Source organism: Stegodyphus dumicola, chromosome 3 (genome assembly GCF_044657685.1).
Source record: "Stegodyphus dumicola isolate Sdum_Otavi_A_Nest chromosome 3, ASM4465768v1".
NCBI classification, from domain to species: domain Eukaryota; kingdom Metazoa; phylum Arthropoda; class Arachnida; order Araneae; family Eresidae; genus Stegodyphus; species Stegodyphus dumicola.
The window spans coordinates 33,525,687-33,539,814 of NC_140770.1; the positions used below are offsets into that span (position 1 = coordinate 33,525,687).

Sequence of the window (14,128 nt, forward strand, 5' to 3'; positions counted from 1 at the left end):
AAATTTTTCAGCGGAAGTAATATACATGTTTATTGCTATAGAAGAACTATTGTGGCTTCTGAAATTGAATGTTTCAATAAAAATGAAAGAAAAATAATGAAGTAGTCGATATGTTAACATCAATACTGTAAATATATACTGAAAGCATACGATGAATAATATACATTTAGTTAAGATTTTAAGAAAATAAATGATCTGATCTTTATTTCATTCTCCATATTTAATTGTTAAATAATATCTCTTTTTGTACTTAAAAATAAAATGCTTTAAAGCATTTTTCTTCATTCCAGTCTCTTTCAAAGTATAAATAAAAATAATTATCGTATTAAAGGAGTTACAGAGATAGGTCAAAATGCAAATGCATAATCTACTGTCGCTTAATAATGATAAACATTAGATGAATTAAATTTTGTAGGTAGAAACATTTGTCTTTGACTACCTGACTTATACCTAATTTTTGTTGATGAATTCAAGTAATCCACCATGAATGATCAATGTGCAATGATCGAATTCCTCTACAAATCCAAAGATAATTCAGCAACATCGATCCACAATAAGCTGTTGCCAGTCTGTGGTGACACGCAATGAAGCGGAATAATGTGTCGATGGTAATAGGGCCTTCGGGGTGGTGATTGTGCCACCCAGGACGAGACAGAATCAGGTAAACCAACCGATGAAAACGTTTCAGTCATTTAAAAGCTCATCCAAAGTGATAAATGCATCATCACGAGTCAGAAAATATGGCGCTCAGCTATGGCCAAAGTTATGGTTGGCTAAAGCTAATCCAACTACTGGGATACCGTAAAATGTGTGCTTACTGGATCTATCGGTGCTTGATAAAGAAGATGCTATGCTACAATTCAGAAAGAACGTCTGTGATATTTTCTGCAGAGTTTCTCATGGGACTATCCGGAATGCTTTCATGAAGTCATCAGATGTAATGAAACCCGGCTGTTTCATTTTTATCCTGAGAGCAAAAGGAAGTCGAAGGATGGACGTGCATTTTTGTTGTGGAAACGAAAGATAGCTGTAGTGCAGTAAAGTAAATTGATCATACACTAAGTAATATTTTTGAAAGAAAAAGTTCGGTGTTTCTACCTACGAATTTCATTTCTCTAGTACCTGCCATTATCGAGCTGTAGTGGATTGTGTAGTACTTTTTGAGTGACCTTTGTAGAATGAGCTGTAATATTAATTATTACGTATATTATATCTAAATTCTAGAATCGCTAGGCGGGAACGGTTAGTTAAAGTACTGGAATCAAAAAAGTAGTACGTTTTTTTTCTTATTAATGCCATTAAATATTTTTCTGAAATAAAACCTGACCGAACCCCTTTAAATTTCCCTTACTGATTGAAACTGTATAATTTTTCGTTTTTATAATAAATATTTAGGCTGGCCACATAAGCGGTTATTCACTTAAAAAAAGTTATAAAATTAATTTTCATATTTCACATTTATACTAATTATGTGCTGTCGAAGACATTTGTTTAAAAGTTGATTAAAATGAAATAAAAATTTTTCCTCCATCTGTGCGTAGTACATTTATCTTGTATAAAGAAAGTCATGGTTGGGAGTAAAAAAACATGCTTTAGATTATGAAAAATGAATGTTTTATTGTATAAAAGTTATAATTTTTTATTGTCAGAGTGAATAGGAATAAGAATAACGTCGTTGTTTGAGGGAAAGTACCTGTGGCAAATCTGTGTTAGGTTAGATATTTTTATACCTTTTATTTCATAAATGGTTGACAGCATACCTTCGATCTGAGAAGCGTATATCGAAATTTTATAGTATTCTTAATTATTAAATTTTGTTTCATTCTTCTTCAGCCTGTTTAAAATATTTATTGATAGTGGTTCTAAAATTTACTTGACATTTGGCGCGCTTTGAGTAGTTTTATGGAAGTATCATGCATACTTTCGAAATTTTAACTTTAAGTAAACGGCGAGTGAATAATGGGAGACGTGAAATATGCAGTTGCTCCTTTGCTAAACTGATGGCAGATACTATTGCAAATATTTACATATTTACATTATGAACATAATTTTAAGATATATGTCACGGTACTGGGTAATGGAAATAACCTGTTGCTATAATATTTGTGCCTTTAAGAATGCAACAGATTGAATTACAATGAATACAGGAATGCCAATAGCTAGAGGTAATGTGTGTCTTAAATTTCAATATTATCATGTTTGAGATTCATATAATTACCGAATATGACTGAAATAGCACCGGAAATTAGATTTCCGTCAATCAGATTTGTTCATTACAACTCTGGATGTCTGTTATGCAATAGTTTCAGGTCACTCGGTTATTTCTTAAGATACCGTTAGTAACAAACACTTCATAACACAGAAATAAAAATATTGTTGTAAAATCATGATGTAAAACCATGTAGGAAAAGTGCCGAAAATGCTGCCTCAGTAATTCACTAGCGGCTATGAAACGTTCTTAACTGTTAAAAATATAGTAAGCACTTTGAAAAGTAAGCATTTCCATATGTTTAATAACCAAATTAGGCTCTAGTAATAAGTGTAGCAAATTTGGACACTATATTTTAAAAAACAATTTCATACCTTTCAATATCAATAAATTATTAATGGGATAGTTTATGTTGCAATAGAATATTAAATAGTATGTGAATATTTTTTATTTGATAATATTTATATGTTTCGAATGTTTACTAGATGTCCCTTAAAGTAATATGTAATGTACTCCGACCATCAATTTGAATTGTTAGGTGCGTACGGAATCGTAATGGTACCGATGACAGCTTGATAACCGATGGCAGCTTGATAAAATTTATTTTCCTTGAAACACTTTAGACTTCTGGAAAGTTTCCACAAAAGTACTCATATAACTCTCCTCAGTATCACAGAGCACAATCAGTAGTTACCACTTCTAACTGCTAATAACGTTATACACAATGAAGTGCAAAGTGCATCCAAAGAGCGATGCTGTCAATACGTCGACGCCAGCTTTGAACTAAAAACTGATCACTTATCCTCTCTCCGGTCTCCCGGCCGTCGAGAAATCTCTAGTACCTTCCATTTCTCGAAATTACTGGAAGGCGTATACGGTTAAAATTAATATGCAATTTGAACAGTATATGCATTACGGTATATTGTCTGGAAATTATAGCATTTACGGTATGTAATTTTAACCTTAACCCTCTGACTGCTCAATTTTTAGACCAAAATCGCTTCAAAAATTGTGTAATTTTTTTAAAAATATTTTAAATCCATATATATTGGAGAATTGAAAAATGCAGTTATCTGTTCTAGAAAATATTTTTTTATATAGATTTTTATCATGAGAAACTAAGTTGCGAGAAAAACCAGTTTCAGATGTTTTCACTAAAAAAAATTTTTTTTTTAAAGTTTTCAGTCGAATTACAGTTAATTTCTATTTATTGCATAATATAAAAAAGTAAAATGTATAAAATTTAAGAAAATATAAAGCACTGAGGAAAATATATCTTAGAAATGCAGTTTAGCATGATAGAATTCAAAACAGGGTTCAAGGCAAAGTCCAACTTCACAGTCTTTACACCAGATTCAATTAATCTAATTAATAATCAATCTAATTATTAATCTAATCAATAAATCTAATTAATAATTCAATAATTTAATTAAATAATCAAGATAATCGCTGAATGTTTTCTAGCAGCCATTTCTGAAAGAAAAAAGCGGCAAACGTGGAGTTTGAGCGGTAATACCACGTGCCTTCAAACGCCGCAATTTAGTGGACAACTAACGATATCTGTTGGCCAAAACGTAAATTAAACGTCTAATACTATTATTATTTCAGAGGTTAAACGTGGAAAAAACGGGATGCGCTCCCCAATAAAGGAAGAAAAACACATGCCCGCGGAAATCGCGGGATGAGCAGAATTTGCTACATTTGAGTTGCCCGTGGAAATCGTGGGATGAGCAGCCAGAGGGTTAAGGGCTGGATGTGGTTACAACTACAGATAAGGATCAATTACAGTTATTCGATTAACAGTACCAATTACAGTTACACAGGGACTAGACCAATATGTCACCAAGTTCGTCGAATTATGGCAGTTTCTCGCCAATTTAGAGAGAGAGCCATTTATCTCAATGTTAGATAGATTTGCCTCTGTAATCTTATTTTTCCTGCAGCGCTTCGCTTTTTCAAGCATTTCATGTTACATTATGCAAAAGATACTAGAGTTTCATTAAAATTATTTACATGTACGCAAAATTCGTAACAGTATGTTTTACTTCTGGTGTATATTTCAGCAAAGCTGGTTTTTCTTAGAATTCTAATTTTTAGACCCTGCAGTATGGCAATGCACGCGAAGGCTGTCTGCCTAAAGGGATTGTGTTCGTGGAAGACTAAACCACTGATGAGCATTTTTTAAATGTTAAGCGTGAATTTAAAAGGTCAGATTGGAAAGTGTATTTTTTCTTTAGCTTTGATGTTTGGAAAGAGTATACGGATAATATCATGCAAATGGCGGAGGTTCAGTTAAGACATTTCTGTCTTGCTCTGGCAAACGTTTTTGCTATAAAATTACAACTGACATAAATGCATAGTTGAAAAAAAAAGTGGTTATTTCTTTAGCATAATGCCCCAAATTATAATTACACTTTACTACATGTAATACTTTGTTTTACCACATGTATTCATGCTTGTATTTTTCTTGTTACGATATCTGCAGTGATTCATTTGGGTAAGAAGAGGTATTCTGTTTGAAATTCATTGCTGTATCATCTTCTGGAACGTAATTTTGCATCGTGGACTGTTGCCAGGCTTCCCCTTGATTGACGTTGAACAGCTTTGCTCTGAATCCAGTATCAGACAAGCTTAACTTTCTTCTTCACGTCCTTGATCTTTTGGAATTGCATGGCTTTTCTAGGTCAATTCATGGAAGTTTAGTTGGCTGCTTATGGGATCATTGGATGATAAAGATCTTGATCCTGTTTTAAATCAGTCGAATCCCTTTACATTTTACTATGCACATATTACTTAAACTTGCTGATTCACAAAACTTATTTAATGATTGAGGAAGCCTTGAAGAAATATCACTAGTCATATTCATGAGCAACTTCTATTCATGATTTTTAAGCCTTTATAATTTATAATGAGTACTTTGTTTACTTTCAAAATGATGATTAAGCCAAGATCTCTAGACTGTACGTTAAATGTTGCAGATGTTTTGTAAATATAATATTTTACATAATCTTTTTTGTTGTTTATGCATACGGGTATATGCAAAAATTCATAATTTTTAATATTTAAAGACCTCTTAACCAGTTTTCACTTAGAGATTCTATTAAAGGCATAGTCGATAATATTAAAATCGAGTTGACTTTGAATTTTCAAATGCTTCATCTTTTTATTAAGTGCCACCGTTTCTCTATCTGAAGTCCGCCGTGGCATAAAAGTGCAGCCCCTTGAGTAATCTCATCATAAATTTAATTATTAAAGTAAATCAAACCATCTGTCCATTTGTCATCTTGAAAAGGGTTCACTCATTCTTCTATGTTTATTTTAGTCGCAACTGAAACATGTAGAGGATAAGAGGATCAAACATTTAAAAATTCAACTAAAATTCAATTATAATTGAATGCTTTTTCATAAAAATAAACGAAAAGTGTAAGTTTCAAAGCAGTTTTTCTTTCTTTCTTTTTTTTCTTTTCTTTTTCTTTTTTTTTAAGGGGTAAAGAATAAAAATATTTGAACATTAATTGATCGGAGTATTTCATTTTTGTGTGTACCTTAATTATCGCAACCACCGCTTTAGACATACATTTCACGTTACGAAGAAGTTTGGTAACATGAAATAAATTATGTAAATATTCATATTTTGGCATTTTTATTTTTAAAAATTACGAAGTCTTTATTAATTGAAAATTAGTCTTTATGAATTTTATCAGAAAGTTTGACTCCAATACGATAAAAATTGACTTATTTGACATTTAAATTAGTGATTGCTGTTCATAAAAATCTGCATAGAGATGTGGGTCGTTTAATCTGGTAACATCAAAAATTTATTAAATTGATATTTTATTTTTAATTACCTACAAATGAAAACCTTCGCTCTTCAATTTGTGTGCAGCAACTAAATATGATATCCAAATTAAAAAGAAATATTTCAGTAAATTTTCGTCGTATGAGTATCACACTTTTTTCCTGTTTTATTTTTATTGATGATTATTTTATTGATTATGATTATGAATTTATATTTTTATTGATTATGAAAATTTACTAAATACAAGTATATGGACAGAGGGCATGCATTAAGAGTTAAGATCTCGTAACTTTTACAAAATTGAATTTTTTAATTTTGAACTACCAAAATATAAGTATTTACATCATTTAAAGCATTGTTGTAACTGGAAGTGTATGTCTACAACCATGAGTTGCGGAGATAAACATATTTGTGGATATTATGTATGTGTGTGTATTTTGATGATTGGGCAATAGCTGCAATGGATTTGAGATGGTGGCATAGTAACAACTTGGCGAAGGCTTTTCTACATAGATACAACGATGACATTTACAGGCAGACATGGCCAAGAACAAAATTTATAGCAGGACAACTAATTGAGACACACATTCTTCTTCACACATCATCTTGGGTGCTATGTACACCGTACAGTTTTTGGAGCTTACCTTTTCAGACAGTGGACGATATACAGTTAGGCTCAGCGTGTTAGAAGAGCAAGGGAAAGTCAAGAGGTATCTTGATCTGTGATTGAAAAAGAGCTGTCCCCATTTGCAGGATTGCATCAGAAAGCATGAAACGGATTGATTATAAAAAGACGCAGCGCAGAAAAAGTTACTATAAACAGTTGCTACTTATAGAACAGAAAGTGGAGATACTCAAATTAAAATTAATTACGAGCCTGCTGCTAATTTCAGTTATAATTGTGATTTGCATTTTTTACCTAATGTATACTGCGATCGAGGGGTGGATAAGGGACAGTTCTATATCTCTCGTTCTACTGGGCCGATTGACGAAATTCAAATTACATTTTTCATGTCTCGAAAGCGCGACTTAGGATATATATTAGATTTATATATAACATTGTTCTAATAGGAAGCATTTTGACATAAAATCGGATTTTTTCTGAAATGACATGCCAATTTTTTTTCCGTATTTCGATTCTACGATTCAAATTATGCCTAAATATTAAATTTTCTCAAATTTGGTGCGAAATTTACGGAGAAATTACTTCTTAATTTATAGCAACCTGTTTTGCTTTCCTTTCCTTTTTTTTTTTTTTTTTTCTTTTTTTTTTTTTTTTTCATTCTACACGAGCGGGGAAAAAGTCATCATTCATACTTTCAAATAATTTTAACAAAATGCGTAAACTACATTTGGCATTAATGTAGTTAATCAAATAAGCTTATAACAAATATGACAAATTTCAAAACGCGCCAGTATGTAAATTCATGTCTATCTTACAAAATTTTGAATAAGAAAACTCTTAATTTTTTTGCAGGTGTGCCTAGAAATACATTTACTTTAAGAGGGTGTTAAAACTTTTATAGGTTATAAATCCAAAATGTTTTTCGAAAAATTTATAAAAAGTATTTAAAAATACAAATTTTAAAAGCAAATCATAAAAAAATGGGGTAATTTTATTTTGAATGAACCTAAATGTTAAAGGAAGAATCAAATAAGTTTAATAAGAAAAGAGATATTAACAAATATGTACCAAATTCACTTAACAGTGAGGAGCTAAAATTTTGAGAGCAGTTTTTACAAAACTTGGCAGTTTGGCATAATTTGAGTCGTAGAATCGAAATATGGAAAAAAATTGGTATGTCATTTCAAGAAAAGTCCGATTTTGTGTCAAAATACCTATATTAGAACGATGCTATATATATAAATCTAACAGATATCCTAAGTTGAGCTTTCGAGACAGGAAAAACGCAAGTTGAATTTCGTGAATTGGCCCAGTAGAACGGGAAATATGGAACTCTCTCCCCCCCGCAGTATATATATATATATATATACAGATTAAAAAATGCATGGATTTCGCAACTTTATTATATAAGGAAATCTCAAGCTTACAGAAACAATTCATGCGTTGAAGATGAGTTAAAGAATGTCAGGTTGCACTTCTCTCGCAAAATCATATAGCACATTTTGCTCTTTATGTCCGCGCAGCCTTAAATGAGAAGTTCCTCAACTCATGGTCTCCACGAAGTTCAGATCTTATATCTTTAGATTTCTTCCAGGGAAATATTAAAAACATTTTTTACAGTGAAAATGGTAACCGATATCAGCTGTCCAAAAACTCGAATAACATCTGCGATTGAAACCATAACTCCGCAGTTGCTTCAAAAGGTATGGACTGAAACTGAATATGATCTTGGTATCTGTCGAGGAACTGGCGGTTCACGTATTGACATATACTGAATCGCACATAAAAATGTTACACATTTCTGAATCTAGAAGTGGAAAATTTACGTGCATATATGTTTGTATTTCGCGTGGTATAATTTTGTAATACCGGCATTCTTTTCGATGAGATAGTGTGTCATACAGGATATGTATATATAGTGTCATCAAAAAGAATACTGGGATATATATACTTACAGGATCTTCTGAGAGCAAATAGTTAAAAACGAAGTTTGGCAAAATTTTACTTTCATGCCAAAACAGGAATTGGCAGCGAAAAACAAGCGAAAGTGTGTTTCGTGATCTGTTAATTAATTATGCAACTTGAATTCGAGGAAATTCTCTCAGGGAACTACAACTCCGACGTCTGAAAGAATTATGACAACTTCTTTGATGTCATCTGCCATAGCATATTTGCATGTGTTTGATGTTACCGGATAGAGAAAACATCGTAGTCCTATTTGTGTATGCAGATCAGGGAATCAGTTCCCTATCTTGTGTTTTCTAATTTAATTTTAATTTTTCAGTTTTCTCTTCTTACTTTCATGGATATTTGAGTTCTTTCTTCTGTTATTCATTTGCAACTTGGGCTGGGCTGTACTCAATTTTAGCTTTCCTCCTTTCCGTGTAAATTCCGTGTAAATTTACCTTTGATCATATTACAGAGCTTTTAATCATTATTTTCCATTCATAAATCAAGAAATTCCTGATCTTAATTATAAAAATCATCCATATCAGCTGTTCTTATTAAATGTTTATATTGTTCTTACCACATCTATTGTTCACCTTTCTTTTGATTCAGAAATGCATGAATGAATCAGAATTACTTAAGCAATTTAAATTTTAAAATAAATAAAATGTAAAATGTAAAAATTCTTAATCTAAAAAAAATCTGTCTATGCAGTTTTTCTGTAAACTGCTGCAGAACATTATGACGATGATTGTTGTAATTGTATCAGCGGTTTTCAACAAATTGCTTTTTATATTGCGGCTAGAGGTGGTGCTGAGGTAACTGGGAGTAGTCAAAGCTGCTTTTGTATATATAAAGCATTTGTTCATGGCGAAAAACATAATGGAAAGGAATATTAATTTGATGGGATTCAGTATGAAAACACTAGCTCACATTCGATTAGTTTATTTGATATTAGCATTAGTACCTACTAATGCTAATACGACATCAGCATGTTTTTCTGAGTTCTGAGTAGTTCTTCTTTTATACAGTAGCCATTCCATATATATGATTTTTTTAGTGGCTTTCTTACGTGCCCATTCCTTACGTTTTTAAGATTCTGGCGTAGTTTTAGCGCAGTGTGCTTAGAAAATAATAAGACGCTTTTTTTCCCCTCCCAATCATCTTAACTTTCGTCATATGTTCCGTATTTTTGCTATTATTCATTTATTTAACGTTTTCTGAATGTATATATCATCAGTAATTCATGCTGAATATCCTCCTGAAGAAAAAGTGCCTTTTCTTCCCCCCTTTTTTTGTTTTGTTTGGGTTTTAATGTTTCTTTGTATACGTGTGTGGGTTTTTACTTAATGTTACCGTCTGTTAGACAGAATTTCATGTCTCAATATATATTTTACTAATAAGAAAGTAAGAATGAAAACAAAATTTGACGTTGATAAGTGTGGAAATGTCATATTGCAGTTATCTCAAACTCAAATTGCATGCGGGTCACATGTACGGTCTGAAGACAACTGACGGGCCAGAATTTTTTTTTCTTTTTTCTTTCTTTCTCTCTATTTTTTTTTTTTTTTTTTTTTTTTTTTTTTTTTTTTCATTATGAAATGCTTTATTAACAGAATAAAAAGTATTTTAAATTTCACTAACTAAACAAATTTCAAAATATAATAAACAATAATAATAACATAATAATTGAAACTCTCAGATTTAGATGTGTTTTCTATGGGAAATTTAAAGTTTAATATCCACAAGACATTTTTGCTGATTACGCTTTGTAATTTAAGTATACTGACAACTAAAAATTAAATTATTAGATAAATATTTCTTTCAAATAATTCTAACATGCTCAATTAGTCTCTTTCTCTTATTTTTTTCGACGCATAAATCAAAATAATTATGAACTTCTTTTATTCTAGCTTGACAACTGATGGCGTTTCGATTTAGCAAAGTAATTCTTCTTGGTCAATCGGATTATTTTCTTACCAATGTTCAATTGTGGAGAAAAGCTATTCAGGAATAAATGCATTCCCTGGTGCGCATTCCCGAACAAAGCGATTAGTACAAAAATTAGTAAATCTTCATTTTCGAATAAGATTTATTTTACGTTGTAAATTAATTAGCTCCATTAATAGGTGGTAACGAAAGTTTTTAGTGCTAACGAAAAATAATATAAACTTGAACTTCAAATAAATAAGCATCTTGAAATCTATGCATTACCGTTTTTGCGACAGACACACTCTTAGGCGACCCCCCCCACACACAAAAAAGAAAAAAAAAAAAAAAAAAAAAAGATGCACCAAGAAGGAGTTGTCAGAAGGGACGAAAATCGATAGAAGCAATGTACATTTACAGAAAAACAAATGAAGACAGTTTGAGAAAAATTTGAAGATTTATTGAAGTGATAGAGCTTCACAAAGTGAAAAAGTCAGTAACGCGTTTGTCCACCTCTGGCCCTTATGCAAGCAGTTATTCGGCTTGGCATAGATTGATAGAGGTTGCGGATGCCCTCCTGAGGAATATCGTGCCAAATTCTGTCCAACTGGCGCCTTAGATCGTCAACATCCCGAGCTGGTTGGAGGGCCCTGCCCATAATGCTCCAAACGTGCTCAATAGGAGAGAGATCCGGCGACCTTGCTGGCTAAGGTAATGTTCGGCAAGTACTAAGGCAAGCAGTAGAAACATGTGCAGTGTCGGGGCGGGCATTATCTTGCTGAAATGTAAGCCCAGGGTGGCGTGACATGAAAGGCAACACAACGGGCCTTAGAACTTCGTCGACGTACCGCTGTGCTGTAAGGTTGCGACGGATGACAACCAAAGGGGTCCTACTATGAAATGAAATGGCATCCCAGACCATCACTCCTGGTTGTCCGCCTGTCTGCCGGAAGACAATCAGGTTGGTATCACACCGGTGTCCGGGGCGTCTCCAGACTCGCCTTTGCTGGTCATCGGGGCTCAGTTCAAAGCGAGACTCATCACTGAAAACTATTCTACTCCAGTCAGTGACATTCCAGTGCGAATGAGCCCGACACCACTGGAAACGGGCTTGTCGTTGTGCAGAGGTCAATGGTAGTCAGCGCATTATTCTTCACCGTGACCTCAGCCCCCTTTCTGTGAGCCGTCTATGAATGTTCTTTGAGGTCACTGAAGCACTAGTTGCACGTAAAATCGATGATGCATCTGGGGTTGTGAGTGCCGCTCTGACGATTTCTCGGTCTTCTCGTTCTGTCGTTTCTCTAGGCCTACCGCTTCCTTCTTGACGATGTGTGTGGGCATGGTTCACCCATTCTTGCCAACATTATCTAATAGTGGCATCGCTCCTGCTCAAATGGCGAGTTATTCGCCGATAAGACCGACCGGCTTCTTTGAGGCCAACTACACGACCTCTCTCAAATTCTGACATCTGCGCATATCGTTCGCGCACCTGTATGCGAGGCATAGTTACTGTCTACTAGAGTACACAGAATGAAATTCGTGAAGAATTTATGACCTGGAATCGTAATTTCTCTTCTTAAATATCCTGTTAGTTGCGCAAATCCAGATGCGCTGTATCGACAACCGTTCATTCATTGGCAGCCAAAATGTAAAATTTTGCATTTTCCGTCGAAACCTGTATGCATATCAATTTGTGTCCAATTTGCTTTATATCTTCTCGATGCGTCGTGGTGGTTTTTTTTTTTTTTTTTTTTTTTTTTTTTTTTTTTTTTTTTTTTTTTTTTGTCTAATAGTGTGCATAATTGAAATGCCTTCGCGCGCCGCCAGTTTGAGACTACGGTCCGTATTGCTTAACTTGTTTCTTATTTTCTTGTGATAGGAACAATTAATTAGCCGCGGAATGTGGCAGTATTTTGAAACACAGGAAATTTAAGAGTCGGTTTTCATTCTGTAACACTCTTATTTGACCGCTGATGCACCTTCCGGCGATACGAAGTAATGGTATTGCAGCGGCGACTGCTGTTATGTTCTAGTATTCATAAATTGTTCGAGATGAGAAATTTCATGAGAACCTTAAATATCGTGACATTTTCATCTTTTCTTGTCATATAACTTGTAAAACATTGTTGATTGAGGATAACATATGAAAATTCATATGTATAGATTTAATGTTCGTAAGTGGATAACAGTATCAAACAACCGTTTCAGCATAAGCTGCTGTTTCGTGATCTCTTTAGTATTAACAAAGGTATTCGAAATAATTATTTTATTATAAGAGGCAAATATGGACATCATTTATCAAACGATTTGCTGTGGATTTCCATTTCCAGGCTGAAAGAAGACCATGAAACGGTTTTCTAAGCTTCCCGTTGAGCTTAGGAATGCTTAAAGAATTAAGGATTGGTATCTGCTGTTTATGCCAGTCTTGCAGAACATACTGCAGGATATGTTAACTACTCTTTAACTACGATTCTGTCTTGAATATTGTTAGTTTCTGTCCTGCGTGGAAGTCTTCTGGCAAGAGGTCTGTAGGTTGAGTGGCTTGTAATTTATGCACGGTGCACATTACGTCAAAAGCCTGAAAATTTAAAGTATTTATATAAACAAACCATGATCTTAAATGAAGATAATTGCATGTCCATAAGTTACTAAAGTCTAGGTATTATTTACCAGCTGTTTCAGGTTTTCTCTGCTGCGAAACAAAGTGCGTACTCTCATTCTTTGTACGCCCGTCGAACGAGTTATTGTGTGTGAGTGTGCCATTTATTATTGTTATTATTTTTTTTAAAGTGGACGCATGCCCATTGTATATTGGCAGATTGGAATGTTAATCTTCTGAAGTATAGAAACAGGAACTTTATGAATACCTAGTGCAGTAGAAAATTAAATGCTGTTAGACGATAATCCGCGCGTTAACAGAAATCGAGAATGGAGCATGTGTGAAAGGCTTTCTAGAGACACTGTAAAATATGTGTGGTCACAATTTTTAGTGTGCAACTCAACACCAGAGATGTTTTTAAGGACGTTGAAGAAATTATGGTAGATATTCTGGTCTAAACTGTTGATTGCGTGATCGAATTTCAAATATTTCTATGCGGAAACTTAATAATGCAAGTTCTGTTTTTGCCATATTTCATCAAAATCGTTCAGATTGAATTTTAAATATTTTTTATGTAGAAACTTAATAATGCAAGATCAAGCTATATGTATGATGAAGATTAAGATCTGCATTGCTTCACAGCTGCCACATTTTTTCCCCTACTTTCCTGAGAACGAACTATGTAGGAATTCTGTAATTTTTCAGTGTTATCCCCAAACTGAACATCTGATTTCTTCGTAGTATTCTTTAATAATATATTGAGCATTTGCATTTAATCCAGTATTGCTTGCTTCAATATATGTCAAACTAATGCGTGCGTTTTGTTTCCTTTTCAGGTTCTTTATTCTGGTTTAGAGGCTTCTTCGATGACTGGATGCATCTCCTCTTCCTGCGCCTAGTCACGTGACGGTTACCTCCATCGCTGGATGCGCTTTTGTGTGCCCCGATGTGTTCTCCGCCCTTTTGGGACTGAAATATATAGAGGTAAAATACTGGAGTTTCTTTGCGTGAACCGAATTT

General features: G+C 33.5%; 1 protein-coding gene across 13 annotated transcripts in view; it reads left to right on the forward strand.

Moving 5' to 3' along the window:
- Nucleotides 1–14,128, forward strand: part of LOC118194695 (plasma membrane calcium-transporting ATPase 2-like) — a 472,379-nt gene that overhangs the window by 239,797 nt on the left and 218,454 nt on the right. For all 13 annotated transcript variants that reach the window (XM_035365870.2, XM_085812726.1, XM_085812727.1 and 10 more), the window contains one exon: nt 13,945–14,092. The gene's annotated coding sequence lies outside the window, so the exon portion shown is untranslated. The remainder of the gene's footprint in view (nt 1–13,944; nt 14,093–14,128) is intronic.